This window comes from Myotis nattereri (assembly GCF_964212035.1).
Source record: "Myotis nattereri genome assembly, chromosome: 3".
Lineage (NCBI taxonomy): Eukaryota > Metazoa > Chordata > Mammalia > Chiroptera > Vespertilionidae > Myotis > Myotis nattereri.
The window spans coordinates 53,593,060-53,608,098 of NC_138077.1; the positions used below are offsets into that span (position 1 = coordinate 53,593,060).

The window sequence follows — 15,039 nt, forward strand, 5'->3', positions numbered from 1 at the left end:
TAAATCCTCACCTGTTTTCAGGTGAGGATTAATTTAAAAAAGATGAAAATATATACCAGATTTTAATAAAAAAATATTACATGCATCTCTATAACAAATTTAAAATCTTAAAATAATGTATAACCTATGGAAATAGAAATTATCAAAAGTAACTCATCAATACCTAAAGATACCTAGAAAGACTACAGAAGTAACTGCAGGCGTTACCATATGGCCTGTTACTCTTATTAAACTACTAGTAATTTCTATGATATTCTCTATCCTTTCAGTAAGTTCCATACACTTGACTAACGTGAGTAGGGTTTTGATTTCTTCCATGCCTTCTGTTATCGGCAAATTTATTATTATATACCCTTATCAGCAGTTAAAAAAGAAAGACCTGATCATCTCCTAAATAAGTGTCACACAAAAACATTTGATAAAATTCAGAAGCCATTCCTATTTTCTGTAAAGTAGAAACAGAATAAAATAATAAAGAATCTCTCTCTAGCTGTGGTCAGGTGGCTCAGTTGGTTGGAGCGTCATCCCATACACCAAGAGGTTGCCAGTTTGATTCCCAGTCAGAGCACATACCTAGGTTTCAGGTTCGATGGAAACAGTCCTGGTCCCAGTGATGGCACATACAGGAGGCAACCGACTGATACTTTCTCTCTCACTCTCCCACTTCTCTCTCTCCCTCTCCTTCCTCTCTCTAAAATCAATAAAAACATATCCTAGGGTGAGTACTAAAAAAAAAAAAAAAAAAAAAAAAATTCTCTCTCTAAAATCAACAGCTGCTATCATCCTTAATTGTAAAAATGCCAAAGATGTTCCAAGACAATTATCATCTCTCTTATTTAACCATGTCTTGGAGATTCTGCCCAATGTAATAAAGAGCTAAAACAGATATAAATATGTTGACTATTGGAAAGGAGACAAAAGTTGCTATTATTTTCACAATGAACCAGGAAAACAAAAGTAAATAAAATTTTATTGAAGTCCAGGGAGATAATAAAAATAACAGTGAACACAAAAATCTAGTTACTTCTATGTATTTATCAGAACTAAAACGAGATTCACATTTCTAGTGATAGTAAATATCAAACCTCTCTGAAGGGTCAATTTAAGACTTTTAAATGCTATACATTTTCACTCAGTAATTCCACTTCTACAAATATATTCTAGTAATAATCAGGAATAGAAAGATAGTCACCATAGTATTATCTGTAGAGGAAATAAGTTACACATTCAGCAATAGGAAAATAATGAAACTAAGGCAGAGCTCTACAATGGTGCTAGGTAAACATTAAAAAAATCATTTTTAGTCCTTGCCAACTAGTTGGAGTGTCATCCTGTGCACCAAAAAGTTGTGGGTTCGATTCCCTCTCAGGGCACAAATCTAGGTTGCAGGTTCGATCCCTAGGTTGGGGCACATACGGGAGGCAGCTGACCGATGTTTCTAGCATTGATGTCTCTCTGTCTCTGTCTCTCTCCCGCCCCTCCCTCTAAAATCAATGTACATATCCTTGGGTGAGGATTTTTAAAAATCATTTTTAAAAAGAATTTTTAAGGAGAACAAAGGAAAACTTTCAAGATGTAATATTAGGTAAAAAAAAAGAAGGCGCCCTAGCCGGTTTGGCTCAGTGGATAGAGCGTTGGCCTTGCGGACTGAAGGGTCCCAGGTTCAATTACGGGTCGAGGGCACATGCCCAGGTTGCAGGCTCAATCCCCAGCAGGGGGTGTGCAGGAGGCAGCTGATCAATGATTCTCCTCATTGATGTTTCTATCTCACTCTCCCTCTCCCTTGCCCTCTGAAGTTAATAGAAATATTTTTTTAAAAAGCAAGATAGCAAATTATACAAAATATGATACCAATTTTATAAAAGTAAACTATGTACACACATATATATAAAGAAGAAAGAACTAGCAGATAACATACCAAAATACCAACAGTAGTTACCCATAGGTAAAGAAATGAGTTTTTCGGTGTGTTGTTCTTTTTTTACTTTGTTTCTTTTCAAATATTTAATTAGGAAGGTGAAAAAAAAGTTCAGAAAAAATTTACAACAGAGATACGTTATCGAACATCTGGCTATATTTCCACTATTATATCTGTCAATGTAAGTTCTTATTAATAATTTGCTCTTTAGAGTACCTGAAATTTTATCTAAATGCTTTTCCCCATATCTATTACTCATGTGTTTATTATATAACAATTTTGCTTCATTCACAAGCCTATGGATTACTAAATAATCTCAAAATTAAAAGGAATAGGAATTAATTTTTAAAAACTAAGATTATTTTAAAATACCCTTTGCTCTTAAGAAATAAATGCAGCCCTAGCTGGTTTGGCTCAGTGCACAGAGGACTGGGTCTCAGGATGGATTCCGGTCAAGGACACATGCCCAGGTTGCAGGGACATGCAGGAGACAGACAATCAATGATTCTCTCTCATCATTGATGTTTCTATCTCTCTCTCCCTTCTACCTTCCTCTCTGAAATCAATAAAGATATATTTAAAAAATAAATAAATGCAAAATAAAACCTATCGTTCCCGAACCTATTAAACAGTTACATGAAACAATATTACCAAATGTAATAGCTTGATCGGAAAGATATTAATACGGATTAAAAGTACCCAAATAACTCATGTTTTCAGCGCACTGGAAATGAAGGTTAGAGGTTAACATGTTAAGATAAATATATAAGAACAGTAAGAATATCCAAACCATAATGGAGATCAGGAAAGACTCACAAATAAAGTTATACACCAAGCATGTCAAACTGAAAGGCTAATATGGATCAAATAAACAAGGTTTAAGTTTTTCTTGAACATTAACTTACCAGACACTGAATAACTGCACAAATTAATAAGCATAACACAAATAAACCTATTTTTCTTGTTCTCCGAAACCGAAATATTTCCTGTTGCGCATACTAAACAAGTCAGTCAAGGCTAATGACGTTGCAATTGTCTGCTAAAATATTCGCTGCTAGTATTAGTGGATAGAAATGGTGCACCTGCGCGTAAGGCGCGTAAGAGAAATAAATGCAATATGATTATAGTAATCAGTCCTTAGCAAATGTTGTAGTCCGTTATTAATAATTATGTATAACAGGATGTTGTAAAAATTAAGTTACGAAATTTTTATTAAAACGTTTCTTACATACCATTATATTGGCTGGGTCACAAAAATATTCTTTGTGGCCCCAAGCAGCCCACAGGCTGGAGTTTGACATGCTTGCTATACACAAAGGCTGAGATTTGCATACATATGCATGTAAATCGAATTAAGTAGGTGACAAGAGAGAGGTCAAAAGGGGCACTTTTTTTCTTTTCAGATGTGATGCTTACAATAAAACCATTATATTATTTTCTGAATCCCTATATGCAACTTTCACACCAACATCAAATTCCTAAAGACATTTTTATATCTGTATTTTATTTCAGTAGCCAAGCTATTTTATATTTTTAAAACTCTCTTATATGCCCTCACCACGAGCAAAAAAAAAAAATCCAGAAGGATTACAATGAAAATACAACAATTATTAAAAGTACAAGACAAGCCCTAGCTGGTTTGGCTCAGTGGATAGAGCACTGGCTTGCAGACTGAAGGGTTCCGGGTTCAATTCCTGTCAAGGGCACATGCCCAGGTTGCGGGCTCGATCCTCAGTGTGGGGTGTGCAGGAGGCAGTTGATTAATGATTCTCCATCATCATTGATGCTTCTATCTCTCTCTCCCACTCCCTTCCCTTCTGAAATCAATAAAAATATATTTTTTAAAGTACAAGACAATATAGAAGAATGTTCTGTATGTATTTTTATTGATTTTTGGAGGGAGAGAGATAGAAACATCAATGATGAGAATCATTGATTGGCTGCCTCCTGCATACCCCCTACTGGGGATTGAGCCTGCAACCCGGGCATGTGTCCTTGACCGGAATGGAATCCGGGAGCCTACAGTCCGCAGGCCAGTGCTCTATCCACTGAGCGAACCAGCCAAGACGAATAATGTTTTTTTGAAAAAGGTAAAATGGGGAAGATCTTAAACAGAAGGCAAAGGATTAATATCTATTATGTATAAAGAGCGTATACAATTAGATAAGAAGGTATGCATTGGCTTGGCCTTTTAGTAAGTGAATTTGGCATCTACTGAAACTTGAAGTGTACATTTAAGAATTCTTTTTATGAAAATACTTGCACACATATGCATGTGCACAAAGATATAAGGAGTTCATTAGGTCTTCAGTTTTAGTTGCTCATAACTGAAACATAAATAACCATGAGTAATTAAAAGAGAACTATGTAATGGAATAATACCTCATGTCTGTTGAATGATGAGATACAACTATAAGTATTGACAAGGAAAATAATATATAATAATCGATTTTTTAATTTAAAAAAACTAAGGTAAAAACTATACAAATGGTACTTATTTCTAATTGCATAAGTAAAACAAAATTATTAACAGTGAGTACCTCCAAGGAATGGGACTAGAAAGTGAGGAAAAACTAATCTTCACTTTTTACTCTAAATAATTTACTTGAACCTTTTATAATAAGCACATCCCTCTTCTGGAATTTAATTTTAAAATAAGGGAAAAAAAACAACACTAGCCTGTCATGATAGCTATCCTTGAGGGCTGAGAATAGAGTGATTTTTGTCCTGTTCCTTAGTAATTTTCACTACTTTCAAATTTTCTATGAGAAATATGCATATTTTTAAATCCGAGAAGCCTGTATTTTTTTTAAAAAAACACCTGTATTCTTTAAAAAAAAAAAAAAAAAAAATATATATATATATATATATATATATATATGTTGTTAATGATTTTTTTACAGGGAGGAATGGAGAGGGATAGAGTTAGAAACATCGATGATGAGAAACATCGATCAGCTACCTCCTGCACACCCACTACTGGGGATGTGCCCGCAACCAAGGTACATGCCCTTGACTGGAATCGAATCTGGGACCCTTCAGTCAGCAGGCCAATGCTCTATCCACCAAGCCAAATCGGTCAGGGCAAAAAACACCTGTATTTTATTTCAGTGGTGAAACTAATTTTTTTCCTGAAAAATGATTTTTAATTTAACAGTTATGATCTCAGAAACTTGGTCCTGGGATTCCAACCTCTTTCACAAAAGTCTTAAATCTAAGTTTGGGAGTAGAACATTTGCTGTAGAAGCAATTAAATGTAAAAACCTATTTTAGAATGGAATATTAACTAACATTTACTAAGCACTTAAGCACTGCATCTGCTAAGTACTTTACCTGCATTGCTCTAAATAGCCCTATGAAATTTGTATGATACTGTTATTATTCCCAGTATACAGATGAAAAAAAAAAAATCAGGTCTTGAAAACAATGCATATCTTGGCCAGGATCAAGTAGAAAAGCCAGGATTCAAACCTGGGTCTCCAGCTCCTAACCACCTGAGATATACGGAGTAAGTACAAATGCACCTCAGAGACAATAAGCTAGAACTCAAATCTCGCATGAGTGTTCAGATTGTCTACTGTTAACCAGGTTAGTGATCCTGAAATGAAGAAGTAGTGAAACTCAATTCCGAACACAGAAGAAAACAATCAGTGTTTCTTCAAGGCAATAGGAGCTATTTTTTCCTTCTCTGCTTCTTACCAAGGTGCAAGAAGGATACAAGGGACAACTCAGATGTGTAAGTAACTTAACAACTTCCCTCTTATTAGTCTGAACTTAGTTAGCCCTCTCACTGAAATTAGGCTTTTGAAAACAAGTTGATCAGAACTCTGAAGCCTTAAACAAGGCGCAGTTTCAAATTTCATCAGAAGCATAACACTTAGAAAGCCAAAAGAAACCTTATACTTGAATATTAGAATAATCAATATCAACAGATTAAACATAGGAAGGATTTAACAGTAGCTACTTATTTTATCCTCAGCTATTTGAACAAGCTCTCTTTTTTAAAAAGTAAAACTGAAAGTTTATCCTTAGCTACCTGAGCAAGTTCTAAGTTTTCTCTTATAATTGAAAAAGAAATATACACCACTGTCAACCATGTCTACTTGGAAACCGGCCTATCAGAAACATCAGAGAAACATAGAAACCCCTATTCATTTGTTGAGTAGATATTCTCCAACTTCAAACTTACTGCAACTTTATAAATTTGGTATTAAATGTCACAAAGTCCCGAAGAATAACTCTGTGTATAACTGGTAAACCATGAATCAAGGCCCCAAAGGAAGTGGAACACCTAGGAGCTCTTTCTCAGTAAAAGTACCTGCTTATAGAAGGAACCAGCAGAGAAGCTGACATCACAGACTAAGTTTTACACTCCAACATTCTATACCTTAACCCTTTAGGGCGGGAGGCCAACAAGACCACCCCTTAAGTTGAGGGCAACTGACACTACCAAATTATGGCAGTATTGAAACTCAGTACTAAGCCATCAGTAACAATGACTATTTAGTGAAAACGTAAAATTCACTGAATTAAGGTGAATGTCTTTCACCAAAACCTGAAAGTGGGTTTAATGTATATTACAGGTCAAAAAAATTTTGAGGTTCACTTTTCACAATGTAAATCAGTGTTCTTTGTAAATCAGATTTTAAAACCAAGGATGCAAAAACTGCCTTAAATCAATACCCTAAATAGGAGAACGTGAGCAAAACTTTTCATGTAAATTTTTTTCACATCTAAATAAAACACATAGAAGTGAGTATGTTTTACAAATGCCACAGAGCATCTGGCAAAGTTGACAAGTTCTAACCTGCTTAAAAATTACTATTCACTGCTTTCATCCCAATCTAACTTCATTTAATGTTATTCTTTTGGATAAACTCTACCAAAAAACAACAAGAACAACAAAAAACACCCCAGAGCAAATTCTTGAATTCTTGCACATTTCAATATCCTGCCTACCTATAAGAGCGGAAGAGTTGAACAGAACAGGGGAAAAAACGTGACGTGCACAACCTTGATCCAAAACACAGCTCGTTGTAGTCTAATTTTAGGTCTAACCAATTTAATGTCTTTTTTACAGAGATTAAAAAAAGAAAACTATAGGTCACTTGTAAAGGAGTACTGAGATAATTATGTCAATGGGAGTTGGCGTTATCTATGGAGGAAACAAAATCACGGTCACACCAAGAGTATTCCCACAAAATTTAGGGTACAAGAAGAATAAAACAGCAGCCGACAATGGTTTTTCACACTTCAGTTACTGAATGAACTTTATGTTTAAAGAATTAGTCAAAAGGTTAAGTCCACCGAGGAATCTGTGGGAGCGGAGTGTGTGTGTGTGTGTGTGTGTGAGTGAGTGTGTGTGTGTGTGTTTTAAAGATAGCCAAACATGGTTAAAAGCCCATCTTCACCTAAATTACCTAAAGCAGCAAATAATCACCTCCTGGCTGAAGATCAAACAAAAAAAAAAATCACAAGACGACCCGAAAGTTCTGCTCTTTAAGCGGAGGCCCTCAAACCCTCGGAAACTATACGTTTTTACGAATGCGAAATGTGGAAGCGATCAGATTTGAGTTTAAAAGTGTCAGGGACGCGGGACAATGTGCCTGAGCAATAAAGCTGGGGTGAGCAGCGCAGTGGCCGGGGGCGCTGGGGCTCGGAAAGAGGGGGAAAATCCAAGAATCAGCCCCGAGACGCCGGTCCCGCCGCAAAGGAAACGGAGGCGAGGAGGCTGAACGGCGAGGAGGGACGGGCAGGGCAGAGCCCACGGCGCCGCTCGGGCCGGGCAGGACCGGGTCCAGGAAGAGGAGCCCCGCCGGCGCGGCCAGCTCCCCACTCGGGGCGACAGCGGAGCAGCAGCCGCCCCAGGGAGCAGACAATGAGCCACCGCCCCGGGGGCCGCGGCTGCGGGCGCGCAGGTGGCGGCGGTCCCGGGCCGCCCGCGCCTGCCAGGCCGCGGAGAAGGAAGAAGGAAGGAGAGCGGCGGCCCCGCGCCCGGCCCGTCTGCCCACTTACCCTGCGAGGAAAGGTCCCCGCCCAGCGAGGCGCCTCCGTCCGAGCTCCCGGCGCCTGCGGAGCCGCCCCGGGCCAGCGCGCGGCGGCGGGGAGGGGACGCAGGGGGAGCGCACGGGAAGAGGGGCCGCGCTGCAGGCAGCCGCCCTACCGCTAGGCCGAGCGGCAGCGGAGCCCCACGGGCGCCGGGAGGGGAGGGCAGGGAGGCTCCGGCAATGGCGACGGCCCCGGCTGGAGGGGAAGCGGAACAACCGCCGCCGCTGCGCGTGGCCACAACCCTGGGGGAGGGCGGCGGCGGGGAGCGGGGAGGGGCGGGGAGGACAGCGCCCCTCCCGGAGCTCCACGGAGGGGCTGGGCACCGCCTTCCAATGGGCGGGCTCTGGCGGGAGCTGCTGGGAGTTGTAGTTGGTGTGTACAGCTGCTCTCTTTTTTGGGGTGTGGGCATGTGCTTCATATTGAGAGGCAGCCAGTTCCTCATCTGATTCAACATTGTCTCCACTCAGCTAAGTGTCAACCAAAGATGCTGGCAGATGTCTTTTATATGAATCGGCTCCAGGACATTTGTTTCTGGGAATTCATCCATTATCCATTTTACTTTAAAAAAAAATCCTATCTTCCTATATAATAAAAGGGTAATATGCAAATTGACCGAACGGTGGAACAACCGGTCGCTATGACGCACACTGACCACCAAGGGGCAGACGCTCAACACAGGAGCTGCCCTTGGTGGTCAGTGTGCTCCCAGAGAGGGAGCCCACTCAACCAGAAGCCCAGAAGCCGGGCCCACCACTGGCAAGCGCAGCAGCGCTAAGGCTGTCCGACTGAAGGCTTAGGCCCACTCCCCAAACCTGAGGGCTCCTGGACTGTGAGAGCGCACAGGTCAGTCTGAGGGACCCACCGAGTGCACAAATCTCGTGCACCGAGCCTCTAGTATGTATGTGTGTGTGTATGTGTGTGTATATATGTACATATACATATATATTTCAAATTGATTTCAGAGAGGAAAGGAAAGAGAGAAACATCAATGATGAGAGGGAATCAAGAACCATCCATCAGCTGCCTCCTGCATGCCCCTTACTGGGGATTGAGCCCACAACCAGGGCATATGCCCTGATGGGGAATTCAACCATGACCTTCTGGTTCATAGGTCCATGCTCAACCACTAAGCCACACCGGCTGGGCTATCCATTTTTACTTTTTACCTACAAACTCTACGATATTTTGCTGCTAAATTAAGCCCCATCTACTTACAAATTAAGGCCTCCAACTTTTATCTTTAGAGGAGTTATCGATGTATTCACTACTACTACAAATATTTGAGTGTCTAATATGTACCAGAAATGGTTAAGGCATAAGGGACATAAGAATGTACGAGTCACTTTGCCTTTGTGGCACTCACAAAAAATACAATAATTAAAATAGTGATATCTGGTATGAGGGAAAACTGGGGAGACTGTTTTGGATAGCTTGACCAAAGAAAGCATCTTTAAAGAGGTGACATTTAAGCTGAGAACAGAGAGAGCCATGAGAAGCACCCAGGAGAAAGTATTCCAAGTAGAAAGAGGAAGAAAGGGGCTTGCTAAGGTCAGTTCAAAACGGCTGTTTACATCAGCCGTGGGCAAACTACGGCCCGCGGGCCAGATCCGGTCCGTTTGAAATGAATAAAACTAAAAAAAAAAAGACCGTACCCTTTTATGTAATGATGTTTACTTTGAATTTATATTAGTTCACACAAACACTCCATCCATGCTTTTGTTCCGGCCCTCTGGTCCAGTTTAAGAACCCATTGTGGCCCTCGAGTCAAAAAGTTTGCCCACCCCTGGTTTAGATGAAACTTAGGGCAAGTAGGGTAGTGTAGTATGAAAACATTAGAGTAAACAATATTCAGGTCAGGAAGGATCTTGAATGCCATGGTAAAGAGTTTGGACTTTTTTCCAAGAAGCTATTAAATTTAAGCAGGGAAGTGATGTTATCTGGATTACACTGTAAGATCACTAGGTTGCTACGTGGAGAATGGAGTACAGAGATGCAAGAATAGAAGAGAAATGAATTAGAGAGGCAGTGATCATGATGGATACAAGAAAAATAACAGTAGAAATGGAGAAAGGTAGCCAGATTGTGCTTATCTATAGTGTAGAGAAAAAAAACCTCAATTGATATGGAGAGTACAAAAAAGGAATTAAAGAGCAATATGGCTATTTACTATTAGATAGCCTTAAAAACAATCCCATTATTGGCCTTGGCCAGGTACTCAGTTGGGGATTCGATCCCTGGTCAGAGTACATACAAGGATGAATGCATGAATAAGTGGAACAACAAATAGATGTTTCTCTCTTCCTTCTTCTCTTTTACTTATCAGGATAAGTAAAATAAATCTTCTCAAAACATATCAAAGTGAAACTGCAAAATACCAAAGGTAAAACAACCAGAAAGAAAACATATGCCCTGTAAAGAAACATCTATACAGGGGTGGGCAAACTTTTTGACTCGAGGGCCACAATGGGTTCTTAAACTGGACCGGAGGGCCGGAACAAAAGCATGGATGGAGTGTTTGTGTGAACTAATATAAATTCAAAGTAAACATCATTACATAAAAGGGTATGGTCTTTTTTTTTTTTTTAGTTTTATTCATTTCAAACGGGCTGGATCCGGCCCATGGGCCGTAGTTTGCCCACGGCTGATCTATAACGATGGGTTGCCAGTTGACAATGAAAAAATATTTTCAAAGTGCCAAGAGATAATAACCAAATTTAGAAGTGTATACCCAGCTAAATTATCAGCCATATGAGCAAAGGGAAAATAAAGATATCATCAAACAAAAAAAGATATATTACAAAACAGAGACCTACTAAAGCAGTGGTTCTCAACCTTCTGGCCCTTTAAATACAGTTCCTCATGTTGTGACCCAACCATAAAATTATTTTTGTTGCTACTTCATAACTGTAAAGTTGCTACTGTTATGAATCGCTATGTAAATATCTGATATGCAGGATGGTCTTAGGCGACCCCTGTGAAAGGGTCATTCGACCGCCAAAGGGGTCACAACCCACAGGTTGAGAACCACTGTACTAAAGGAACTCCTTGACTACCAGAGGGAAAAGGGGATGAGGAGGTAGAAGAGGGTATAGGAGATAAATGGTGATGGAAGGAGACTTGACTTGGGGTGGTGAACACACAATACATATGATGTATTATAGAATTGTACACCTGAAACCAATGTCACCCCAATAAATTCAATAAAAAAGGGGGAAAAAGGAACTCCTTAAAAACATATACTTCAGGTAGAAACTGATTCCAGAAGGTCTGAAATGCAAAAAATCAGGTAGATAGATAAACCTACGCTCCTATCACCGATTAGGACAATGCTGAAGGGCATACTTACTCCATATTATTTCATTGTCTCTCAGCCTACCAAAACCCTTACATTCAATAAGCATACTTTGTGAGTATGGGGAATAATATAGATAGGTGTAATTTCACTCTAATTTCTTTATCTCCATACCATATAAACCAGAATCAATTATCAAAATATAGGTGAATAGCTTGAAATGAATAGAATATCTGACTAGAATAATCAATCCTTAAACTCATTATATTCTAAAATAATTAGAGCTACAATAGATCTTTCCAATTCCCAAGCCATGTATATACCATCCTCCATGAGAAGTAGCTAAAATATCTCAATTCCTGGTAGAGTGGCTGAGAAACACACACACACACACACACACACACACACACACACTAATCTCTGTTACCCCCTTACTAGTACTTGAGGTTTCCTGTCTGTTATTTTTACCCAAAAGAACATAGCATAATACTTTAAGAAAAATAAACCCCAAAAGTAAAACAAATACTGGATCATAATAACCAAGAGAATAGTACCCATTTTCTTGTCCTTAAAAAAAAAAAAAGATATACATAATTACAAAACTGATTTTTAAAAATAAAGTGCTTATTCATTTTAAAAATACCCACAGAATATACAGAGTTCAAAACCAGAAATGTTCTATCAAAAGTAATGTCATCTGGCCCAGCCTGTATGGCTCAGTGGTTGTGTGTCGACCCATGAATCAAGAGGTCACAGTTTGATTCCCAGTGAGGGCACATGCCTGGGTTTTGGGCTTGATCCTCAGCAGGTAGTATGCAGGAGGCAGCCGATCAGTGGTTCTCATCATTGATGTTTCTGTCCCTCTATCCTTCTCCCTTCGTCTCTCTGAAATCAATCTATAATAATAAAAGCATAATATGCTAATTGGACCGGACAGCTGAATGACCTCCCGGAAGAAGCCGAGGTGCGAGGGCCGAGCCCCTTGCATGAATATCGTGCATTTATCCTCCAATTAAAAAAAAAAAAAAAGTAATGTCACCTGCAACCACTTATTAGGCAAGAATGGTCCTATCCAAGTGTTCTTCACTGACATACACATTTTTTAATACTTTTGAATAGCTATATAAATGAGTAAATGGCTAAAACATGTTCTAAGCGACAATTTAGACGGGGTGGAAATTTTAGTCATTTTAAAGATTTCTAATATTTCTGCCTTATGGCACTGGGTTGCTTTTTTCAATATTTAAATTCTCAAACACATCTTCAAAAATAAATGTTATGACTAGTCGAGCCATACATGTCAAATTATAGAAGATTTATTCCCATAAAAACACCAAGCTATTGCCCTGGCCGGTTTACTCAGTTGTTAGAATGTCGACCCTCAGACCAAAGGGTCACAGGTTCTATTCCTGTCAAGGGCACGTACCTTGGTTGCAGGTCCCCCCAGCCCTAGAAGGGGTGAGTGTGGGAGGCAACCAATCAATGTGTGTCTCTCACAGAGATGTTTCTCTCGGTCTCTACTCCTCTCTCTAAAAAATCAATGGGGGGGAAAATGTCCTCAGGTGAGGATTAACAAAAAACAAACAAGCAAAAAAACAGAATGTTTTAGGAAATCCGTTATAGCATATAAACTGTATATCATATCCCTTTAATCTATTTAAAACAAACAATGCCAACATAACATGGTTTTAGTGGCTTTGGTTTTGGAACATGCTTGCTCTAAAAAAATTGCCCTAAATAAATGGAAGGGCATGCTTGCCCTTTTATTTTTTAATTAGCTTATGGCACTTACTTTATTTTCTAATTTTTTTCCAAAGTAAAACAATAAATCAAGACTTTTCAAAAAAAAAATCAGCAATGTTATTTTTAATACAGATGTGGTATAGAATGTTTAATTACAGTAGGGCAGAGATTCTAGTTAAATAAAATTGAAACCCTTATTACCTCCAATATAAAATTACTAAATTAATGTCTCAAACGAAAATACTAGTATACAGCTTACTGAGCATACTGGCTAGGGCTGGTGAAAGCTTTAACTCACACCATTATTCACTACAGATTTATGATTTATCAATTACATTCTCCACCACTTTGGCAAAAGGATGAAGTTGGTTTCTTTTTAAAACAGTTTATAAGCCCCAGCCGGCTTGGCTCAGTGGATACAGCGTCAGCCTGCGGACTGAAGGGTCCCGGGTTCGGTTCCCGGTCAAGGGCACGTGCCCAGGTCGCGGGCTCGATGCCCAGCGGGGGGCGTGCAGGAGGCAGCCAATCCATGATTTTCTCTCATCATGGATATTTCCCTCTCTCCCTCTCCCTTCCTCTGTCTGAAATCAATAAAAATATATATTTTTAAAAAACAAACAGTTTATAAATCTAACATAGCAAAGACTATATATAAGTTCATATTGCACTTTTTACACACAAGAATAAAACAGTAAAGTCAAGTGTCTTGCATACACTAAGAACAGCACAAATTTGTCACAAACTTAATGCAGAAGTTGATGTGAGATGTATTCAAAATGTAGAAATGTAACATATGTATGTACAGAAGGCTGAGACTATTAACAAACAATATACTGTATGACTTTCTTCTTTTTAGCACAGTTGTATTTATTAATATAGCCTTTTGGTTCTAAATCAAGACCTCTTATTTTTTTAAAAAATCACCTGAAGATACAAAAATATTTTTGCAAATGTGCAACTTAATAAAATATATTCTTTCTGAACTGTCTTCCTGACAAATTCAGTATTAAATCAGAACTAAATCTTAGTACTTAGTTTCATCAAGTCCTTTGACAATTCATATATTAAAAAGCAAAATAGCCCGGCTGGTGTTGCCCAGTGGTTGAGCATCGACCCATGAACCAGAAAGTCATGGGACTGCAGGCTCAATCCCCAGTAGGAGGCATGCAGAAAGCAGCCAATCGATGATTCTCTCAACACTGATGTTTCTATCTCTCTCTCCCTCTTCTTTCCTCTCTCTGAAATCAATAAAAACATATATATATGTATATATATATATATATATTTTTTTTTTTAAATATATTTTATTGAATTCTTACAGAGAGAAAGGGAGAGAGATAGAGAGCTAGAAACATCGATGAGAGAGAAACGTCGATCAGCTGCCTCCTGCACACCCCTTACTGGGGATGTGGCCACAACCAAGGTACGTGCCCTCGACCAGAATTGAACCTGGGCCTTTCAGTCTGCAGGCCAACGCTCTAGCCACTGAGCCAAACCGGTTAGGGCTATATATAAATATTTTTTAAAGCAATATAACATATAAAAGGAGAATGGAAATGTTTTAAGGAATAATCAATTTTAATATTAATATTTTCTTAGTTATTTTAATATTTTCTTTGAAACTCTGGATGACTTCAATATTCTCATAAAATTAAGATTTAAATAAACTCATTCATCTAAATTATTTTATTCTTATTTATAATAATTTTCTCAATTTTTAGCTTAAATTGAAATGTTTCTACTCACAGAATGAGAACAATTTGTCTCTAATACATAAAGTACTCACTTTTGCAACCCAAATGAGGATAAAAATCACTTCTCACAAAATAAATATTAATGTAACAGAATTAAGTTTCCTGTACTAGCACTAGATGCTTGAAGATTATCAAAGGTCTACACAACAGAGCACTCAATTTTGGAATTAGTTGAGAATGATCCAAAATTTCCTCCAGTAAACATAATTTTAGCCAAAAATGAAGACAAAAGACAAAATAATGACAATTCTAAAAGAATGCTTCTAATCACAAATGATTAGGTC

At 38.7% G+C, this 15,039-nt stretch overlaps 1 protein-coding gene across 1 annotated transcript in view; it reads right to left on the reverse strand.

Annotated features, from left to right (window-relative positions):
- Positions 1-8,220, reverse strand: part of PAK2 (p21 (RAC1) activated kinase 2) — a 105,395-nt gene extending 97,175 nt beyond the window's left edge. Inside the window, exon 1 of the mRNA XM_081085347.1 lies at positions 7,934-8,220. The gene's annotated coding sequence lies outside the window, so the exon portion shown is untranslated. The remainder of the gene's footprint in view (positions 1-7,933) is intronic.
- Between the last annotated feature and the right edge of the window lie 6,819 nt (positions 8,221-15,039).